The following is a 6,977-nucleotide window of genomic DNA, read 5'->3' on the forward strand; positions in this document are numbered from 1 at the left end:
GGAGGGGGGTCAAAAAGTCTCAAAAAAGGTAAAAGATTATATTTGAACAACCCCTAAGAGTGTTGATAAGGGCGTTAAACCTTTACCATTTCACCATGTCTGAGAGGTTGTCCTATACTTGAGGTACCGTACCCCTCCTGCAAGGTGAGTTGCGCCAAAGATACTATCCCTACCGTAGGCTATACTATCTTTGGTTGCGCTCCGTTTGTTCAGTGAGCTGACGTTTTGTCTCCCTGAGTCGGATCGGGGTCAAACAGATTTCGGGCTGACACTGGCGAGGTGAGATTGATTGATTGTTTTAATATCAAGATGAGACCGGCAGCGGAAGCGAGGAGAAAAACAATACAAAACAAACTGTCTGTTGACACGCAAGTCGAACTGTTTTGTCCCTACCTTGTTGTTGTTTTTGTTTTTGTTTTGTTTTATTAGATTTTTGTCATTTCATTCCAAGCTTCTTGTCCCTCTAAACTCAAAGTAGGTTTTGTTTTAGCAAGCTGTGTTAAAAATAAATTATCAGCGACATCACGACATACGTCTCAGAGCGTCTCGTTTCTTTAACTTGAAATTTCTGATTTTATTTGTTTTTTCAAATCAAGGCTTTTCTTTACATTCCTACTATGACACAGGCGCTGGCTTTATAAAAGAAAAGAGGACTAGGGCAAAAGATTAGGCATGATCTAAACTTATACTTTGAACAGATGGGCTACTCACGTATCACAAATGATAGCTGTTTCAGGATGGTAACTTGATCATTCTACTGTACCTTTCAATTGACATTTAATGCGCCCTCCCCCACCGGTCTTTGAGACGTTTTTCGACTATTACCATCCGGTTACATGTATTGCTGCTGTTTAAAGTTTAAGGGATAGTTTTACGTCACTTGAAGCATTTAAGGACAAGCGCGCGAAGCCAGATTTCGGGGGTTTCCAGAAACCTTGACTTACAGCAAAAGTGGGCATTGGACTACGGATAAGAGAAGTTTGGTACTATTTGTGTGCTATTTGTTTTGGTTATAGAGAAAACTCCCTTTGTCTTTTAAAGAAATTGAACCAGGGTCCAAACATTTACCTTCGATTTTTCTCAAAACAGTGTTTTCCGGGATAACCCCCATGTGCTTAAAAGCGACCAATTATGCCATATCATTATAAGTGCCGAGAACTGGAGGGGATATAGATGAGTAACATACAAGGAAAAGGAGAAGCGATAACGACGATAGATCATTGGTAGAGGTAAGAAAGAGGGGGGGGGGGGGTAGACCACACCAGAGAGGGGGCTCTGGTAACCTAGAGAACAATGTGTCTGCTTTCTACTCGAAGGTCCAAGGTTTGAATCTGGATAGCCACGGAACATTTTTTTTCTCTAAAATTGTCTCCTTTCACCCCCTTTCCTGCTCTCTCACAATGTACTGTCGTCTGTTTTCGTCTCCACTTTCTGCCCTCACCCCCTCACCTCCTTTGCCCGCTCCTCTGGGCTTCTGACTCTTTCTGCAGCCTTTCTATTGTTACTCCTTGGCTCCTTCTTACTGCTGTCTTTCAGCCACACCCCTGGTCTTCGGGCAGAAAAGATCTACACCTAGCCTTCTGGGACAAGGGCAAAAGCTCTCGGAGGTCCTGTGAGCAAGTTACGCACTTTGGAGATCCCTCGGTGGTCTAAAATCGATAAGAGTGGGTTTCGGTCGCCATACGGGCAAATTTCAAAATTTCCTTCCTACTGAAAATTTTTAATGCTTCCCGCGCGCTCATATGACCGTATGCACTTGCGAGCGCCGTAAAAAAGCTTTAAAAAACACGAAAAAAAAACCCAGACACCAAAGAGCTCGCCAACCACCTATAAGCCCTGGATGGAGAAATGACCAACTCTGTGACACGTAGAAGGGATGGAAATTGGCTTTCCTTTTAGGGAAAAACGTGGGAGTTTGATCTGGTGTAAAGGAAAACAAGGTGACATAAGGGGCGGAAGGGGGGGGGGGGTCAGTGACAAATAGCAAGATAAAAATGGACAGGTACAAAGTTAAACTAAAAAAACAATCAAACCTCAATGAAATATAGTACACCACACGCACTCTCATCAACTCTACAGAACATTATATTATCTGTTTTTTCTTTTTTTAATCTTTTTTTTTCTTGCCATATTATTATGTTTTTCTATCAGCCTGGTTTCCCCTGTTTCGATGAGGTCGTTACTTTACACAATAAAACAGGAAGTATTCTTTCTGATTCATAAAGGGAAGCAAGCCGTGTGATTACAAAGCCGGTTGAAAGGGAGACAATGAGCTGCCTCCTGGGGGAGGTGCCTACCTTCCGGTCTTTGTTATCCCAGTAACACGGCACAAAAATGGACACAGCCTGTTTTTCAACTCTTTATAGTTAGGTTGGGTTTTTTGGTCTAAAATTTTTATTTATTTTTTTTTTTTTTTTACTTTATCAGGCATATAATGATTTTCGTTATACAAAAGCAATGTACGAAGAATGAAAACAGTACGAACATTGATAATGTTGTAAGTTTTTGTTGTTCTTTGTTTTTTTTAAAGGGGGGGGGGGTTTAGTCCAGTGTGCGTCACCACGAAACGTTACGAGTGCAGTAACACTTTCATGTACCATTTGTGAGGATTCCATCTTGTTTACGCTACACTGGAGACAGCCAGTGACGCATAGTGTACATTACTGACTCGTTTTCAGACAAAAGAAAATTGAATCGCAAGTTTCAATCACACTTGTAGATAACAAAATTCAAATAAAATTATTATAATCCTGGTTGCAAGAGATGCAATAGCTCTGATCATTTGAAATTCGGAATCTAGAAGTTACGTAACTTGTAATAGAAATAGCTGCACAGCCCGGTGATTAAGCTAATTGAACATGGAATCTGGACCAGTTAATTGATATTTTTGAAATAAAAGATTACACTGTTAATCTGCATATCTCATATATCAGTATATTGATAAGAGCATTATAAAACAAATATTCATTTAATAAAAATATATAGAAAAAAGCTTTGCACAGATATTAATAATATCATACCGCTAAGCTTCTAAGGTTCTGATCCTCCCAGAAAAATACGGATTTATTATACAACGATAGACATTTCCTTTATAACATAGGTGACATAAAGCAAGGAACTATAGAAGGTATTCTTTTAAAGAAAGCATCTATCGCGTTCTTTTGTAATACACCGTAACGAGCAATTGTAACTGTGGGATTCAGGGACACTGAGAGAGAGAGAGAGAGAGAGAGAGAGAGAGAGAGAGAGAGAGAGAGAGAGAGAGAGAGAGAGAGAGAGAGAGAGAGGCAGGCAGACACATAGTCAGTGGCAGGAAGAAATAGAGCAAGGGCTTGTGTGGGAGTTTGTGATTTATGTATGTGTGTCAGTGCAACATGTGAGTATGTGTTTGTGCGTGTGAAGGAGTACGAGTAGATTTGATCAACCTGAACTTCGAAAAAGTGCGGACTTGGCGATCAGAGTTACCCTACTTGTGTGGAAAACAATAAAAGTGAAACAAACAAACTATGCTATTGCTATTCTTCTTCTGGAGAAACTTAAGAGAGTTTAAAAACAAAGACTGCACCGCCATCTGAACCAATGCGCTGACTTCCGGGGAGACTTTTTTGGCTGGGTATGTACTTTCAAGCATACGGCATGACCTTTCACAGAGTTGTACGAGGTGATTATAGGAACAGATTCAAGCTGGGAAAGATTCCTAATCGCAGTGACATTTCGATGGGTTGCCTAATTTGGGGTAGTCTCTTTAAAATACATTTTTACAAGAGACACTATGCGTTTGTATAGGTGAGTTAGTGCAACATGTAACAAGTGAGTATATGTTTGTGCGTGTGAAAGAGTAGGCCTAGCTCTTATCAAACCTTTCAGCAACTCACTCTGTATTTGTTTGAATCCAGGATCTGGACAATAAAGATGTATCTTATCTTATCTTACCTATCTATACTGAACAATAATTTGCTTCTCTCATCTACGTGGACCTGCGCAGAAGATAACCACCGCTAGATGGAGGGACACCAATTAACGACACATACACGCCCACCCCGACCCCCCGCATGTCCGTCAATGTGCAATAAGTTGCCGCCTACGTATCCGCATGAGAATAATTATCCGACTTTTGCCACAATCAGGTCTTGAACTCTACGGTCACGAGATAATTTGTCCACTGCTAAGCCATGATAAAAACACCCTGGAGTTATTTTAAACTGTTATCTACGGGCAACTGGCAGTGTTATTGCTAAATATCGGATTTCTTTTGTTTTTGTGTGGTAAGGTTTTACGGCGCTCACAACTGCATAAGGTCATTATGATCGCCAAGGAGTTGGTGTCAATAGAGAAATCCAAAATGGGGAATCAGGCTTTCTCTGCTCACCTCTCTAGCCTCAACAGCACAAAGTCTGCTTCTACTGTCAAGGCACCCCGGAAATAGCAGTTCACAAGAGAGTGGATAACATACAAGAGAAATAGAGGAAAAAATAACGATAGTAAGGATGAGGAAAGAAAAAGCAGCAGTTCCTCCTATGTTGTTCCGTCACAGTATGAGCAATACATTGATAACAGCCCTTTTGCTATGCATAAGAACAAGTTAATATCCCCCCTTTGGGAATGGCTTAAAGACAAATTCATTCAATAGCATTGCCCTAGCGGTGGATATCGGAATTCAGTATCGCAAAACAAAAGAAGCGCCGAATAATAGCAAAGAGTCTACATAACAAGAGGGGCCACTCCTCTCTTTGAGCCAATTAAAAAAGTGTCCTCAACATTCGGTGGCGCCCTCTTCGCAAATGCGCAACTTTTGCGAACAGAGTTGCCCTACTTGAGTTTAAAAATCAAAGGGAAACTAGCACGTTTTTGGATAAATTTCGGAAGAACGCTGTTTAAAAAATGGTTACGCTGACAAAAAACCTCTTCTGGAGGAAGGGGTGATTGTTTTCTTCGTTTAATTTGGTTTTAGAATGAAAGGCGAGACGTCATTAAATTTAAAAAGACCTAAAACTCCGCACAGAACGAACCCAAACTGCTGATGAACAGCAGTCGATCTGCGCACGCAAGGAGGTGCTATTCCTATTCTTCTTCTGGAAAAACGAAAGAGAGCTTCAAAACAGACTGCAGCGCCATCTGAAGCAAAGAGCGGACTTCCGGCGGACACTTTTTTTTGGTTGTGTGGCCCATCTTGTTGTGCACTATCTTTGATAATAGCCCTGATTTGACAGTCGTGAATTGGCTGTGTCATACTGAACGGATTTACCCGTTTACGAACCCCTACAGAACTTCCCGACTGGCGAAGGATTTGGCGTGTGGTGAAAATGGTTAGATCTACGCGTGGGCTACTGTTCCATTCACGAAAAACTGTTCAGTCGATTTCCGGACACTGATTACTCATGTGATAATGGACAGATAAAAATAGGTCTGCAAAATTGCTTCAAGTTGAAGCCAAGAGCTTGCTGAGAACAGTAAGGAAGTCACAGATTTGCCCTCCGCGAAGATCAGAGGAGGTGATGATTTATGTCAGTATGAATGCATTCGTGACTTGGGGGTTTGAGGAGGGGGGAGGGGGCGTATTTGTGGGAAAGGGAACTGATCGTCGCACATACAGATGGCTCTCATAACATTTTTTTTGGGGGGGGGGGGGGGAGTAAGTGTTTTACGGCGCTCACAACTGCATACAGCCATATGAGCGCGGGACACACCAAACATTTTCAGTTGGTAGGAAATTTTGAATTTTGTCCGGGTGGTGGCCGAAGCCTACTTTATCTATTTTGAACCACCAAGGGATCTTTAACGTATGCAACCTGTACACTGGACCTCAGAGATTTTTTGCCCTTATTTGAGAAGGCTAGGTGTAGATCTTACCTACCATAAAATCAATGGTGTGGCTAAAAGACAGCAGTTAGAAGGAGCCAAGGAGAAGCAGTAGAAAGGCTGCAGAAAGAGTCAGGAGTCCAGAGGAGGGGGCAAAGGTGGTGAGTGGTCGGTGGTAGAAAGTGAAGACGAATGCAGATGACAGAACACTGTTAGAGAGCAGGAAAGGATGTGAAAAGAGAAAATATTTAAGTAATTACTATTTGAAGACAATATAAATATGGAATGTACAAAGTAGGCTAAATGGATGTAGTTCTGTACATACTGATAGACGCTCCACACCCTTAATATCCTCGACTCTGGGGCCCTAATTCCTAACGACTCTGTTGTCTTTAAAAAGTTTTTAACTGATAACAATCTTCCATCGTTTATACACATCATGAGTAGAGTTTTCATTTGGAAAGTCGAACCGTGAGCAGAGACATTAATTTGACAACAGATTAATGCTCAATATTGGCTCGATATAGCCTCACATATCTCATATGGACATCGGTTTATACAAAGGTATAATGCTGCTCCTTGGCATAGATATACGGGGACTTAAAGGAAAGTTATGACCCACAATCTCCCTGTAATAATAGCCTCACATTTTTAATATGGACATCAATTATAAGAAAGGTATAATGTTTCTTCTTGGCATAGATATACTACGACTTGTAGGATATGTAGGACCCACATGTGGAAAGGAGGGGTGGGGGGGGGGTGGTGGTGGTAGCTCTCTTGAGTTTACTGTGGCTGTGTGGAGACACTTTAAATAAATGGAGGAGAGGCAAAGCTAAGAAATCTTAGAATGAGTAAATGAAATCTCACCCAGTTCAATCTTTGTCTTCAAGTTCCCGACGAAACCAGGTAAAGCTGTTTTCAAGCATTGTTTTAAGATGTAAAATTATCTTCGTATTCGTGATATGATTCACCAGCTGTCATTTCCACACACATTCAGATACACATACACACACACACACACACACACACACACACAAATACACACAAGCAAACTCACACACATACGCGTGCACGATAACAGACCCGGTCACACACATACACATACATTCAGACGCACACACATGTACACACACAAACACGCACACACCTTCTCGGGCACATACACACCCGCCCAC

This window comes from Aplysia californica, unplaced genomic scaffold, assembly GCF_000002075.1.
Source record: "Aplysia californica isolate F4 #8 unplaced genomic scaffold, AplCal3.0 scaffold00124, whole genome shotgun sequence".
Classification (NCBI taxonomy): domain Eukaryota; kingdom Metazoa; phylum Mollusca; class Gastropoda; order Aplysiida; family Aplysiidae; genus Aplysia; species Aplysia californica.